Source organism: Ascidiella aspersa, chromosome 2 (genome assembly GCF_963924565.1).
Source record: "Ascidiella aspersa chromosome 2, kaAscAspe10.2, whole genome shotgun sequence".
Classification (NCBI taxonomy): domain Eukaryota; kingdom Metazoa; phylum Chordata; class Ascidiacea; order Phlebobranchia; family Ascidiidae; genus Ascidiella; species Ascidiella aspersa.
In genome coordinates, this window is record NC_139448.1 from 21,909,807 (window position 1) to 21,925,610 (window position 15,804).

Genomic DNA, 15,804 nt, shown 5'->3' on the forward strand with positions numbered 1-15,804 from the left:
AACATTGACTACTGTGTATAGTTTAACTTAAGGAATATATTTTGGTGGAATGTTCTCTTTTTTCAACCGCAAATGGTTACTGGTTTCGCAGAAAGATAAAAAATGACTTTTAAAACACTTTAAACTAAAATTTGTTCATACAAGTAATGATGGTTTTATATAGACCTAAACTAAACTGCAAATTGAACGTAATGTCGATTACAATTAACCAAAACTTTCTTTTTATTACAATCCATATTTTAAAACATTTTACTTTTTATAAATTTAATAAATCAAATCTTGATAGTTTGAAAAAAAAAACGTTCCATTATAGGGTCAATGGGGGGTAAATCATAAACAAAATTATAAATACAAAAATGCAGTTTTAAGCCATTTCATCTGATAAATACAGAAAAAATATCCAGGTGTTGTCAAACGAATATATTTTGTCCTATAAAGAAAGTACCACACAACTAACACATTTTTTTATGTTTAAGCCTTTTAGGTTGCTTGGTTATAAACCTAAGCTGTTAAGCAGTCCTGTAAATTTGCCTAAATTTTAGTTAAAATCTATAATAGATGATTAGCTGCCGACTTAATTCCTTGATTAGCTGCCGACTTAATTAGGAACATGTAACTTAGGGCTACCATATTTTCAGCACCCAAAAAGAGGACATTTTTTTGCTGGCAAGTAAAAGAGGTACAGCCGTTAGATTTATAGCTATAATGGTGCTTCAATGTATGAAATGCCATGGTGGCTTCAGCGGCTGCAACTTCGTCTCCTGACTTTGCAAAAATAATAGGTCATTTTATATGAACATGAGGCTTAATTTTTACCTCTAATAGCCTGCTTGTGCTTCGTGATTGTTAAATGGTCATCGAGGATAACACTATTCCATAGAATAGTAGGTCTATCTATTTAATGATACGATTTGCCGATATATCCATTGTCAAAATCCCAGATATGCAAACTTTCCACAGATATAATAAAGCTTGTTTCAAACGTTAGATATAGTTGCAACATTTTCATAAATATCACAAAATTCATCATATTCAATAAACACTGCACCATTTTTACCTATAGAAACCTGTAATGCAACTTAGCCTATTAACCTAAACACATATTTGATAATAAAGTTAAGTTTTAGGCGAATGAGATAAACTGCTGAAAGCGGGTGAGAGGTCGTTGCGAGCCAGCAGGGGGGCCATTCATTCCAATAGCGCTGTTTCCCCTTGATTCCAACCGTTAGGATTCTCTAAACGTAATTACCCTAAAATTAAAGTAAGCTACATATCTAAATGTTACTTCGGAACAAAGTGATTTAAATCTCTCTGTTGAGGCGCTTTAAATAACGCATTTTTTTCAAAACCTAGACGTTTGAAGCATATTGGTTAAATTATGAACCTCATTAATGTCTCTTGTCTCGACCAATCGACTTCACTATTACTTCAAGGTAGAAACTTATTCAAATAGAATTGTTCATCTTCTGCTTCATATTAAGCCTTAGCTCAGAAAACAAACCCTCGACCTTTTGCTTCTGGGTTACCGGACGTACTGGGCGAGCCGGCAGCAGCAACCGTTCTGTTTATTGGCTATACAAGTGAGAATTTGCATGAACAACAAAAGGACGACACGGAAAAGCGGAAATGATTCAGAACCTGGAGCCTTTCTGGCAGCCGGGAACTGTACAAACCCAAAGGTTGAGATTCTTCGTGACAAAGACAATAGAACGCTAAAAGTTGTGCATGTACAATAAATATTCCATTACATGTGATTATACATTAATGATGCTACACGTTTAATCATAGGCCTATACGTTAAATAGGATCATAAGCAAAACGTTTTTAAGAGTTTATCATGCGTTAAAATAAAACTAATCTATTTAAATGTTTCCTACGAAGGTTTAAATAACGTTTGTTTTTTTGGCAAAACTCCAACGTTTAATCATATCCGAAGTAAAATGTTATAAAAAAGTGACTTTATTTTATACATTTATAAATTACATGTAGCCTAAACGTTTAGCCAACTGTATTTTATTCAAAACTCAAAAGGTTTAAATAACTCCGTTGAAAGAGTACGGATTTTAAACGTCATTTAAAATTAAAATAATATTAGATTTAAAAAAAAATACTCAGCAAGGTTTACATAACGTACTTTTTTACGAAACTTTAACGTTTAACGATATACGTAAAATAAGTTCATAAAAAGTAAAACGTTGTTATAAGCGTAACTTTATTTTATAAATTTGTAAGTTACATATAGACGTTTAAGTAACGGTATTTTATTCACAACACAGTTGTTTAAATAAGTCTGTTAAAAGGGTACGGATTTTAAACGTTATTTACGATTAAAACAAAGCTATATTCATTTGAAGTTACTTATTAAGGTTTACATAACGTTTTTTTATAACATTAATGTCTAATCACATACGTTAAATGGGGTATTTATTAAAACCTATAGTGTGTTTTACGTTTTTTTAACGTTATATAAAATAAAAATAAAAACTACTGTTTATGTGTTGCTTTATAGCGTTGACTTAACTTAATTAAATTCTCATCGTTAACGCATGATTAAATACCTTTAAAATGTACGACTTTTAAACGTTATGCAAAAAAATCTTAAAAAATTTGCATTTTAATGTTGCCTGTGAAAGTAACACTAACTTCATAAAAAACGCATCGTTAACGTTCTAAAAATGTTTCAGGACACGATTTTTAACGCTTGTATTAACGTTACATAAACGTTTGTAGTTTTCGGTTATTTAAAAACTTTATGTTTACGTTATAATAACGTTTAAACATCAGTTTTAGCTTGGTAAACAGAACAACGTTCGGGAAAAAACAAGATATAACATTTACTCTCTTGTGTTTTGACGTATTACCACTTGAAAGAATTAGGCCTACATTAACAGTTTAACCCCAGTGGTTTACACTTTACAGGGCGTATCAAAATTCAAATTTAGTTTCTGCTTTCAGTTGAAAGGAACTGGTTTGTGTTTAGGCGTGCGCTCCTTGTTTAATTAAATATTAGCTTTATAACGCAAAAATGTCAGCAATCTGATTGTTTAGGCTGTTAAAAACACATAGGCTGCTGATATTCGATCTAGAGCAGCCTTTCTTAACCTGGGGGAAATTTCCTCACTTTAGGGGGTAAACTAACTATCAATCAAAATATCCACATCAGCTGACGAGACAGAAAAATATTGCCAGCTGTAGGTATTGGTAGCACAGTTTCCGAGAACTGCTTTTTTGAAGCTAGCCTATAGTACCCTATTGATTTTTTATCGCCTTGTATCGATAACGTTATGCTTCGCTAATTGATCATTTTTTTAGTTTCGTGACAATATCTTTATCTTTCAGTTACTTCATTAATACGTCATTTACTGTTTGAATAAATCAGGTTCTTCGGCAGTCACGGCATAGAATAAGGCAGTGGTTTCCAACCTCTGGGTCGCGACCTCAAGTGAGGTCGCCTAAACTTTTTGTGGGGTCGCCATAACTCACCATATTCGTAATGTTTTAGTACGATTTATGTATTTAGTTTTCTTTACAATGAGGTTCCACTAATAAACGTGACTGAGTGCATCTTCTACATAAAAATTGCTGTTTTTAGTTCTTAAAGAGCTGCTATATCAGTTAACGTACATTTGACAAAATTTGTGTTTTTGATTTAGCGCAGGAGATGTTTAAAATCGTCCCTCATTTGTTACATCATAACAAATGCTGTTGATTTCTAGTAAAACATCCGCGTTTTCTGAGGTTGCATTCCACAGGCCAAATTAGAAATCATATCCACTTAGAAACACAAACAGGCGAAGAGGCTTATCGCTAAAAACATTTTTTACTTGTCATTATGATAACATTCCCTGGCGAAGTAGGTGCCCGTTCTGCTGCATTCTAGCACTTGTTTTAACATTGCCTATAATTGTCTCCAAAATGGGGTCGCAATGTAAATTATGATTACATCTTATTTAAATTGGGGTCGCTTATTTCAAAGATTGGAGACCACTGGAGAACGTGTCTGCGAGCAGTTTTGAAAGTTCAGATACACTTTTTGAAATTCCAGTGCTGGTTATACCTGTGATTGCCTAATTTTGTCACTGGGTACGGCCTAACTGGCCAAGTTAGTTTATTGTTGATCTTTTTAGTCCAATGATTAAGGCTTTAAACAACTCATTGACTGATTATTGTAGTCTGTAAAAGTAACAAAAAATGTAATCTTAAAAATGGCGTGTCCCAAAAGAAGAGAAAGTACAAGAAAAATTATTTTAATTTTAGATTTACATATTTTATTGAGAATGGTCTTTAAGTTCCTCAGTGTGCCTCGTGCGTGGAAACATTTTTAAACAGTACCATGAAACCGGCTCCTTTAAAAAGGCTCCTAGCAAATTCTCATCCAATTATGATGAGCAAAAACTGGCGTTTTTTAGTCAAAACTGTCCAGTCTGAAATGAAAAAAATAGACCAAACTGGAATGTTTTGACAGCAGCTCGTTAAACGCAAGGGAAACCGTCGCATTGATTATACCTGATGTAATTTGTTACTTTCCTTTTTCTAATAGATAAGAACTATTTTATATAATGGGGGGTAAATCTGATATTTATCTTTGTTAAAGGGGTAAAACATACAACAAAAGGTTAAGAACCCCTGATCTAGAGGCCCTCGCATTTTTTATAAATGGTTATGATGTTAGGTGAACTCCTTAACACGTTTACTGGCTACACGTTAGGTGTTTATGTTTCAATAGGTGGTTTTGTTTGCAAATTTCTTGAAAAATGGCTATGTTTTATAGTGTATGATTAGAACTTTTAGTTTGAATATAACTATACGAGGTCACTTTGAATCAGGGAGTCGAACCGAACCGGAACTTTATGAACCGGTTTTGGTCTAAATTTTCCCGAATCTGAACCGTTTTATGTAAAATTCTGAGGAGCTGAACCCAATCTTTTGAATAAACCTTAACCGAACCCGAACTTGTCAACAAGCTCACTCCAGCATGACGCCACAACTTCGATTTTACAGAGTCAAGTTTAGCCATGTTCGAATTTTTTTTTTTTTTTTTTTTTTTTTTTTTTTTGAAAAAACAATGAATGCTGATTAAATAAAACGTTATTTTTTTGTTGTCCAGATATTTCAATAACGAGCTGCTTGTTTACGTCACGAACTCTACATATATTGACCAACATTTTCATCTCAAATTGCATCCGAACCGGAACATTAAAACCGGTTTAAAAAAAATTAATCGAACCAGAGCTGAACCGGAACTTTAAAATACTCGAAACCGAAATCGGAACTGAACCGGATTCCGAAAAAAATCCTTTAACCCGAACCGAACCTGAACCGGAAAAGTCAAACGGTTCGACTCCCTGCTTTGAATACCGGTACCAGTAACAAAAATATTTAAAAAATTATTCGAACCTCACTGCAGGCTAGTTGTTTTACTAGCCTGCTCTGCTTGCATCATTGATCGACAGATTCGGTGAGTCTGCAATAGCTTTCAGTATACTAATCAGGGACGTTGCAGCCAGGGGAGGCAGGTGAGGCACTGCATCACTTACCAACATCTGGCAAAGCAGAAGATATATCAAGCAAAAGCTTTATCAGTTAATCTCTACGGCAAATTTTGCGTTTCTATACCTAAAGCGTGCTTTATTTTTTTCTCCTACTTCTACTGCGTAATTAATATCAAGCGTTCACGCGGTAAAAATCATTGAATGTGCGAAGTGAAGCAGTGCCAAGCCGTGCCTTTCTTCAGATCACAAAAGTGTCATACACTGCATTATGATTGCCTTTTTCTTTCGCTAATTCTCAGACAATTGGACAAAACAAATAACACGCAACTTTCAAAGAGATTGGTAAAAAAGGAGTGGATGTGTGGCTGTCAAAGGCGTAACCAGGGGGCCATGGCCACCGAAAATTTTATAAATATTATACTCTTAATACCACAACAGTCGATCACAGACATGTCACACCTTTAATGGTCATACCCTGTTACGTTATAAACGATGTAGTCATTATTACGTTTGCTATATTAATGTAGTTTTACTGCTTTTTAGTCATTTTTATTGCGCTAAAACTCAGTCAGTTGCTGCTCGAAACGGTTTGCTAGCATATTTATTTGTGTTCGATGCGCAGTTCATATGGAAAAAGCTAAACAAAAAAAATTCAAACTTTTTTTTATTTTTATTAGTACGATTGAAGCGAGACGCTTTCTGTGTTGCTTCGAGTTCGTGTTCCGCGAAAAAGGGCAGACGATTACACAATGCAATGCAGAGAAAAAAGAACGAAAGGAAAAAGGCAATATGTCCGGTTCGGTGCAATATTACTGTGTGCGTCGGTAAACATAGAGCGCCGCTACATAACCCCCCTCCAGAAACGGACAAATAACTCAATAACACTGCGTAAAATAGGCGAATACAAAATCACGACAACGGAAAGCGAAAATAACTGCAAGCGCGCGTTCGTATGAACTGTTCGTCCGAGGGTGGCGGTAACGACTCCGGTGGCTGACGAACGGACATTGGCTGCTGGGCATCTGAAGGCGGTGGCGGATCAGGTAGAGGTGATGGTTTTGTTGGCCGCCCTCTGCGTGGAGGTTGAGCCACCAGCACTGGCTCTGAAAGATCCAGATATGCTGGCTTTAACCGGTCGATGCTCACCAGTTTGTGCCGGCCACCCATGTCGAGGGTAAACCCTTTGGCGCCTTTTTTGATAACCTTTGTATACCATCGTATGGAAGGGGTTAACGGGGGACGATGACCGTCTCTGCGAATAAAAACGTAGGCGCTGGAGTTCAACGATTCCGGGATGTTACTCGGACAAAACCGTGGCAAGACATCGGTGTTGGAGTCAGTTGACGAACTGTGGATCTTACCAATGGTAAAACATCAGCAGGCGATGGTGTTGTTTGCCTGGTTCTTACCAAATCACCCGGAACGGCGATAGGCGAGCCATACACCAGCTCTGCTGAAGATGCTTGGAGATCTTCCTTTGGGGTAGTCCGGATACCAAGCAAAACCCATGGAAGCTCGTCTATCCAATTAGGACCTGTTAGTCGTGACATGAGAGCGCTTTTCATGTGGCAATGAAAGCGTTCCACCAATCCATTGGCTTGCGGATGAAATGAACACGTACGGTGTAGCCGGATGCCCAGTAGTTCGTTGAAAATAGTCCACAAGTCCGACGTGAACTGCGAACCTCGATCTGACGAGATGTCGGAGGGAACTCCGAATCGAGCAACCCAGTGGAAGGCGAAAACTCGTGCACACGTGATGGTTGTCGCATCCGGCATGGGAACGGCTTCCGGCCATCTAGTAAAACGATCGACCATCGTTAACAGATACTTGTTCCCTTGTGAAGGTGGTAAGGGACCGACGATGTCGATATTGACACGAGCAAACCGAGCTTTGCAAAGCGGGTAATTAACCAAAGGCGCGCGGACGTGTTGGTGAACCTTGGCCTTTTGACAGTCCACGCATTGTTTAGCCCATAAACCAACTTGACGATGCAGGCCGTGCCATACAAACTTTGATGCGATTAGTTTGCGCGTAGCCCGAACCGAAGGATGCGAAAGTCCGTGAACAATGTCGAAAACTTTTCGTTGCCATGACTTCGGTACAATAGGGCGCGGAGATTCGGTGGATAGTATAAGTTCGCAAAATATTGCGTTAATTGCAGAGTTTTCCTTAACATTCTTTAATGAGGCATTAAGACACTTCACAGAAAACTTACAACAACCCTATAACCGAGTTTAAACTACGCAACATTTGGACTGAGTTAGCAAAATATCGCGTTTGTTGCAGCGGTTTACACACTAAGCAAATTTACGTTTCAACTGTGATTTTTTTTCGTTGGATGCAGAATGGTATTTACCGTGATGACTTATTTGTTTGAATTTCGCGGAATTTGAACAATTGCTGCTACGACTTTTTTACGTTTGTTAGTAATTTTTATTGCTTTCTGTAATGGTTTTAAGCAATGTGAACTCAGGAAGGGAAGCCTGAAGTGCGTTTATTATAGAGGAGGCATTGTCTGACACAGCCTTCTTCACTTTTGCTGTAAGTCTAAACTTTTCTACAACATTGTCATATGCCTCAGCAATGTTTTCATCTGTATGTCTCCCTAAAAATGAGTCCACTGCCAGGACAAAGATTCGTAGTTTTCATTCTGCATCAATACAATGGATAGTAATTCCGAATAAACTTGTCATGTTGCGGTTTTCCTAAAGATCAATTGTCAAGTAAACATTTGTCAAACGAGCAACATCATGTCTCATAGCTTCTTCCATTTCTTGAATATCTACAATACGTAATGGTAAATGATCACAAGCTGTTGTTTTGAGTAGAGCTTTTTGAGTGGCATCATATGAAGCCACTCGCTGGGAAGAATATGTTTGAAAAAATTACTTAATTGGTCGTTGGCTATGATAAGCCATAGCCTTCATTGAGTTTAATTGGTGTTTTCTTTTGACCTTTTCAAAATCTCGCTTTGATTCCTGGCTACGCGTAAAATGTCAACATTTTTTGACGAATATTAGGCCTCGAAAATGTCATTTCGCTGAAAGTTTCTTAATCAAGTGAGTGAAATACCAATGTTATTTTATTTAGTGTGTTCTATAGTAGCTACATGGCGATTTGTATAAACTTTCTCAGTTCGGATAGTTTTCAAAATAGCACTTGATTTCTTGTCTATACGCGTTAAATATTGAAATGTTTTGATGAATATTAGGCTTTAAAAAAGTCAGTTCGCTGTAAATTTCTTAATCAGGTGAGTGAGAGAACAATTTTATTTCATTTAGTGTGTTCTATAGTAGATACATAGCGATTGTTATAAACTTTCTCAGGTCGTATAGTTTTCAAAATCGCGCTTGATTTCTTCTCTATACGCGTAAATTGTCAACATTTTCTTGACGAATATTAGGCTTCGAAAAAGTCATTTCGCTGTAAATTTCTTAATCAGGTGAGTGAGAGACCAATTTTATTTTATTTAGTGTGTTCTATAAACTTTCTCAGTTGGAATAGTTTTCAAAATCCTGCTTGATTTCCTGGCTACGCGTAAATTGTCAACATTTTCTTGACGAATATTAGGCTTCCAAAAAGTAATTTCGCTGTAAATTTCTTAATCAGCTGAGTGAGAGACCAATTTTATTTTATTTAGTGTGTTCTATAAACTTTCTCAGTTCGGATAGTTTTCCAAATCCTGCTTGATTTCCTGGCTACGCGTAAATTGTCAACATTTTCTTGACGAATATTAGGCTTCGAAAAAGTAATTTCGCTGTAAATTTCTTAATCAGCTGAGTGAGAGACAAATTTTATTTTATTTAGTGTGTTCTATAAACTTTCTCAGTTCGGATAGTTTTCACAATCTTGCTTGATTTGCTGGCTACGCGTAAAATGTCAACATTTTTTGACGAATATTGAAAAAGTCATTTCGCTGTAAATTTCTTAATCAGGTGAGTGGGAGACCAATGATATTTTATTTAGTGTGTAGCTACATAGCGATTTTTATAAACTTTCTCATTTCGAATACTTTTTAAAATCGCTCTTGATTTCTCGGCTACGCGTAAAATGTCAACATTTTTTAACGAATATTAGGCCCCAAAAAAGTCATTTCGCTGTAAATAAATTTCTTAATCAGGTGAGTAAGAGACCAATGTTATTTTATTTAGTGTATTCTATAGTAGCTACGTAGCGATTTTAGTAAACTTTCCCAGATGGAATAGTTTTTTAATTCGGTCGTGATTATCCAGTAATTCTTTAAAGAATCTGATGCTTTTAAATAGCCCATAGCGCATAAAAACTTATTTTTTGGTATTAGTCTTGTTAAGCTAATTAAATGTTGATGTGTATGCGGAATCACAAACACTTTAATAAGATGACGAAAACCCTATTAGGACAACCACGCAACTACGTCTGTTCCCTAATTAAATATGACGTTGTTTATCTCGCAATTATGTTGTATCTTAAAATTAAATTACTATAATGTGTACCGGTAGGCTATGTTATAAATCTCAAACGCCCCTTTGTGTCTTAATTGTGCTTTTTGTAATATGTCAGTAAACTAAAAAAATATGTAGGCTATTTCCCGCTAATGAAACAATATGAATTTATGACTACATGCCTTGTATTGTTGTACAATTAACTTTCCAAATAAACATACTGGCCTAAAATTATAATATTAAAAAAGTACCATATTGTTATCATAAAACATTGCACAAAAAGTAAGGTAAACTAGACGGGTGTGCAGTTACTGATTAGTTTGACAGGTGGATATAACCCTGTGCTAGTATTATGTACCAAAGTCCAAGGGTATTTAGTGCGATGCAACAATATACAACTATTGGAATAATTATGTGATTTTACTGTATTTTTCCATCAGACTTATATTTTAGTGTCGATACACTGTACTCCCAACGTTGAGAAAGGTCAAAATTTTGCTGTTAAACAAACCCATAATCTCTTCTTTATATTCCAAATATATAATGGTTTTCTTCTTATATTTTTCAGATACTTCAAATTTAAAAATTGTCAAAATTAACATACTGATACCCCGTTGTCCCGTAAGGTAAAAATCATTATTTTTATTTAACATTTGTAAACTTTTCAGAATTCTTGATTAATTTTGTAAGTTTATTATATTGCTGAAATTACTTACAGTTTTTGTATATTTTTACCTCCTGAGAAAACACCTCAGCGTTGAGAATCAAAATTTCTTTATTCAACCTTGTGTATGACAGGTATTCAACATTTATAAATATATGAGATTTTTTCAACAATTTATTTTGCCACCCGTTAGTTTCAGATCACAATTTTTACATGAGAAAGAACTTTTAAATAATAGGCTAACAGCATTTAAAATACTATGTTGTAACTTGGTTTTCTTCCATGAAAAAAATGTGCCTCAAAAAATTGACAGAAGAAAAAACAAAAAAAAAAATTCAACGAATAATTTGGACAAAAAACATTTTTGGGCCAAAAGATTGTTATCAAACCTAACAGAAAATATAAATTGTTTAAATTTTATTACAGAAAAATCCCCATATTAAGTGATATTGCATGCAAACAACGAATGAGTTGACCAACTAGGCTTGTTTGTAAAGCAAGAAACGACAAACGGAGGAGTTTTTTTTTTAACACTTGTAGGAGGGTAATTGTTCTCCGTAGCAGAACTGATTAGGTAAAAGAAGTTTGCCCCCGGGCGCCTGTAAACAAAAAGAAAATTGATGCGCAAGCCAACGAGAGAGTGCGTAATTGAGATATGAGGTTGTTCAAGTCTACAGCTTTTTACTCAGAGAGTCAAGTATAGTGTTCGTAGTATGAAAAATATAAGCAGTTACTCCTTGGTAAAACTTTGCCTGTATTTAAACCTTTGCCTGTTAAATAAATTAGGTGGAAAATACGAAACACATTGCACAGAAAATAGGTATTGCTTTGTACCGTGTGGTATATGTCAGCCATATTACAATTGTTTAACCTGTCTGTAATAAAGTTTATTTTTTGATTGATAAACATAGAACAGAGAGAATACGGGTTGCGATTATTACCATTTAAATTAAACAATTAGTTTCGAATCTGACAACGAAGGCCGTCAAAAGTGACCATAAAAAATTCATTCTGTAAGAGTAAGGTCTTTGCTGAGGACAGTAGGGTTTAAACTAGGGCTGCCATACGTCAGAGCTTTCCCTGACATGTCAGAAAATTTAGTGTTGAAATCTGGGTCAGAGAGAAATGAAAAAATCTGCTTCTATGTCAGGGATTTAACCGTACTGCATGAATGTATCGACAACACATTCACAGTATCGAAAACGATAATTGTAACTACTAAAATTAGTTCGAATTTTTTTTGTGTTCAGTAAAAAGCTTTATTTTCACAGAAGTAACTTGGGCGTGCTTTTCATTGTTACGTCACACACGATCACCTTTCAATCATTTTGCTTTCGCTTTAAAAATGAGTTTTTGTGTATTGCTTTCTATTTTAGTCAGTTTTAGTCAGAAACGTTTAACCAGTAGTATGTATATTCATTATTAAACTGTAAGTTAACAATGGTAAAGTCTAAACAAACAAGATTATATATTTTTTTACCAATATGGAACTGAAGATGTCGGAAACTAATTATTTCACAAACACACAAAATTTACCCTACCGAAGTGCTTTTTATTAGACTAATTGCCATTGGCTATAATACACATTACCTTTTTGAAGGTCCGAGTCGAGTTTGCTAAATATCTAAACGTATGCACATAGTTAAGCACCACAGTAACTTTTTGTCAATGGATTGTACGTCATCTTTGTTAAAAGAAACGTTTTCCGATTCTGAATTTAGCCATGGCTCCCCACGAACTGAATTTTTGCCAAATTTTCAATGTAATTGCGAATTTTATTTATGTTGTTTACTATGTTTTAGTTCGTCTTGCTAAAATCGGATTAGCCCGATAGTGTCGTGTGTCTCCTCGCGCCCCAAAAAATAAAATTTGGTCTTAAACTATACAAATCCATTTTTCACGTAACTTGTGACCCCTAATATGGGTTTAATCAATGAAACCCTATTTAATTTGTCCGGGATTTCGCGTTTCAAAATTTGGTAACACTAGTAAAACTTCTGTTACCAGTACCATAGAACAGTGGTCTCCAACCTTTTTAGTAAGTGACCCCAATTTAAATAAAACAAAATCAGAATTTACATTGCGACCATATTTTGTTTTCAGATATGAATTAAAATATATATAATAATTAAGTAACAGGAGCAAATATGCGTAAATTATACACATTTCCAGAGAACTGTGGCTACATATGTGTACCACAATGATTTCTTTTAGGAAGTTTTATTTCAAATTATTATGAATTTAAATTTAGCACACGAACGAACACCGAAATTTTAATTTGTTTCCACACTGAATTGCATTTGGTGTGATGGTTTGATGGTTGCGCCTGCATAGTGTCCACCAGTTTTAATGGCCACAAGGCATACTCTACTCTACTTCCAAGCGATTTACGGTGTTTCGTTTTTTAATTATGCTTATTGCGCTGAATGTCGTTAAGCAAAGCCATGTGGTTGAAGACGGAAAGAGTATTAACTCACAAAATGGGACAGAGTGGGTAAGTTAATTGTATCGAAGTCCAAAAATGAATATTTGCTGACACCTATTTTATGTAGAAGAAACAAAATATTTGCTATGTACTCAGTCACATTTAATAGTGTGACGTCACTGTAAAGAAAACGAGATACATAAATCGTACCAAACCAGCAAAATATGGTCAGTGATGGCGCAACCCCAGTAAAATTTTAGGCGACCCCACTTGGAGTCGCGTCCCATAGGTTAGAGACCACTGCCATTGAAGTATGCCCTACAGGTTTGTTAATTATGAACAAAGGGTCAAATGTTGTTTGAAGATATTTCGTTTTTGCAATATTGTACATAAAGCCCAATTACAGTTAGATTTACGCCATCATAGGGAGTAAACATTTAGAAATATCATCAAATCTAAGTCATAGCGCCCAGGGCTAATTTAGAATCACAAAAGGTCTACAGCTAGACTCTAGTCTAGAGCAGTGCTCCGCAACCGGTGTGCCACGAGACCATGCCAGGTGTGCCGCGACGTTCCCGAAGGTGCGTACTTGCATTTCATTTTTAAAGGTAGTTTCTAATAAATCAGTCAAATTAACACAAAAACTGTATATATCTTTAAGGCAATTATTTTGATCTTATGCAAAAATCCCGGTGTAAGAATGTATAGGGACATAGTATTTCAACTTTTTTGAATCCTATGTTACCCTCTATTATCGGAAATTAAATATCAAAATAGTTTTTTTTGCTGACTTAACTACAAAGAACTATACCAGGTGTACAATCATACGACGAATATTTTCAAACTTTACGCCAAAGTTGAAAGGGAGTTTAACCATACGCTCGGACATCTTTGTAAATATATTATTGACATTGTGTGACTGCATAACTAGTCTTGGCAGCTATTTCCAAAAAGAAATTAAGTAAAAAAAATCACAAGACATAGGAATGTAATAGATAAAATTTCGGTGCCTTTGGCGCGTTTCATCATAGCCTAAATCGTTCCCTTTTCTATTGGCTGCCAATACGATGTTTGCTGATTGGGTCTATTGTCGATCGTCACATATTTCGTAGTTGTGCCGCCAAATTGTTTTAGCTCTGTTGGTGTGCCGCAAGTGGAAAAAGCTTGCGGAGCACTCCTGTAGAGAGCACCGTAGCATGCTAGTAAAGCCAAATAACTGGGGCTGTGATTTTTACTAAAAACATTGACAAATTTTGACATAACAATACATAATGAATCGAAAATTGAAATATTAGGAATATACATTCAATTAAACAACTTAATTGTCGCATGAAGGACTATACATACTCTAAGTGTCTTGCGTTTTACATATCCATTGCGAATCGAACCGTCCTTTTTTAAAAGGATTTTTATTTGCTCGACTTATTCGGCTTCGACATTTATTTCCATGCTATATTACAGATCCGTGTAGGCCCTATAATTCCAGAATTGCACACCGTTTTATTCGACAACATTTTTTTTACATAAAATCACTTAACAGAAATAAAAACTAAGCAAACACCAGACTCGGATCTAGATTTTTTGTTTTGAGGCATGAAATTGTTTTTTAGAGATGGAGTCTTAATGTTACGTCATAACGTGGGTTTATCCAAAACACTTAAAAATGATGTATAGTTGGTATTTTTTGATTATCAAAACGAAATACATCATAAAATGACAAAGAAAAACCAGACGTGTAATAGTTTATAAATCATATCGGGAAAACTTTTCTGCCAGTCGCAAGAAAATCGCTTGCAGTGTGTAGTTGCGGTTGTTCATGATAGACTGATGTCAATCAAACCTACGTCATGATTGTGCTAAAATTGCCTAAATATTCGTTTTTAATCTTAAAAATGGGTGAATTAAAAGTAAGGTTGGCAAATATTTTTGTTTAGATGACATGGTGCCATCTGTAATACATAATAGACTACTAGTTTATCGTATAGTACAGTGTAAAATATTAGTAGCCAGAAACAATAAAACAAACAAATGGAGCAAATGCACCCGTCAGTCTAACACAGATTTTCAACCTTTTAGTTGTTGACGGCCGCATTGACTTTTATTGATCTCACGGCCGCGTGCAAAAATATAGAACTGAAATATAGTCTAATCACGCGAAGCGCAAAAAATGCGTTTATTATGTTTAAATATTGGGTTTATTTATTGTCTTTTTAAATGTGACACGTGACGCAGCTGAGCGGCTGATCGACAAAACGGCACATGCAGTTCCAGGGTGGTACCAAGTTTAATGACCTGGGACCCCGGGCCTACTGTCTGTGGTTTATAGTTTTATATTTTTTGGTATTTGGCCTATTAACGAAATAGTAATATAGCTTTTTTGGTGTCTGGACATTAAACCCTTAATGTATTTTCTCTCCATTTGCTCAATAACAGTTTAAGAAACACTCACACAATCTTATTTGTTTAAACAAGGCTTTCTTTACCTCAACCTGTCGCACAGTTTTGCCATAATTCGACTCACAACTCACATAACACATGCCGTCATGCCTGTGCCGTTAATTTTGTATGATCAATTCTTATTTTATCTTTATGTGGCATCATCTTTCAAATTGTTACACATTTTCTACACTGATTTCTTTTTTGCATCAGTCGTAAAAAATGTTAATCTGCATTTAGCATATCAACCATGAACGCATGCACGAGCACGGGCTCAAACACATGCTTATTAACATATGTGTTAACGGCCGCATAACTAATTCATCGACGGCCGCAGATTGAACATCGTTGGCCTAAGATTTA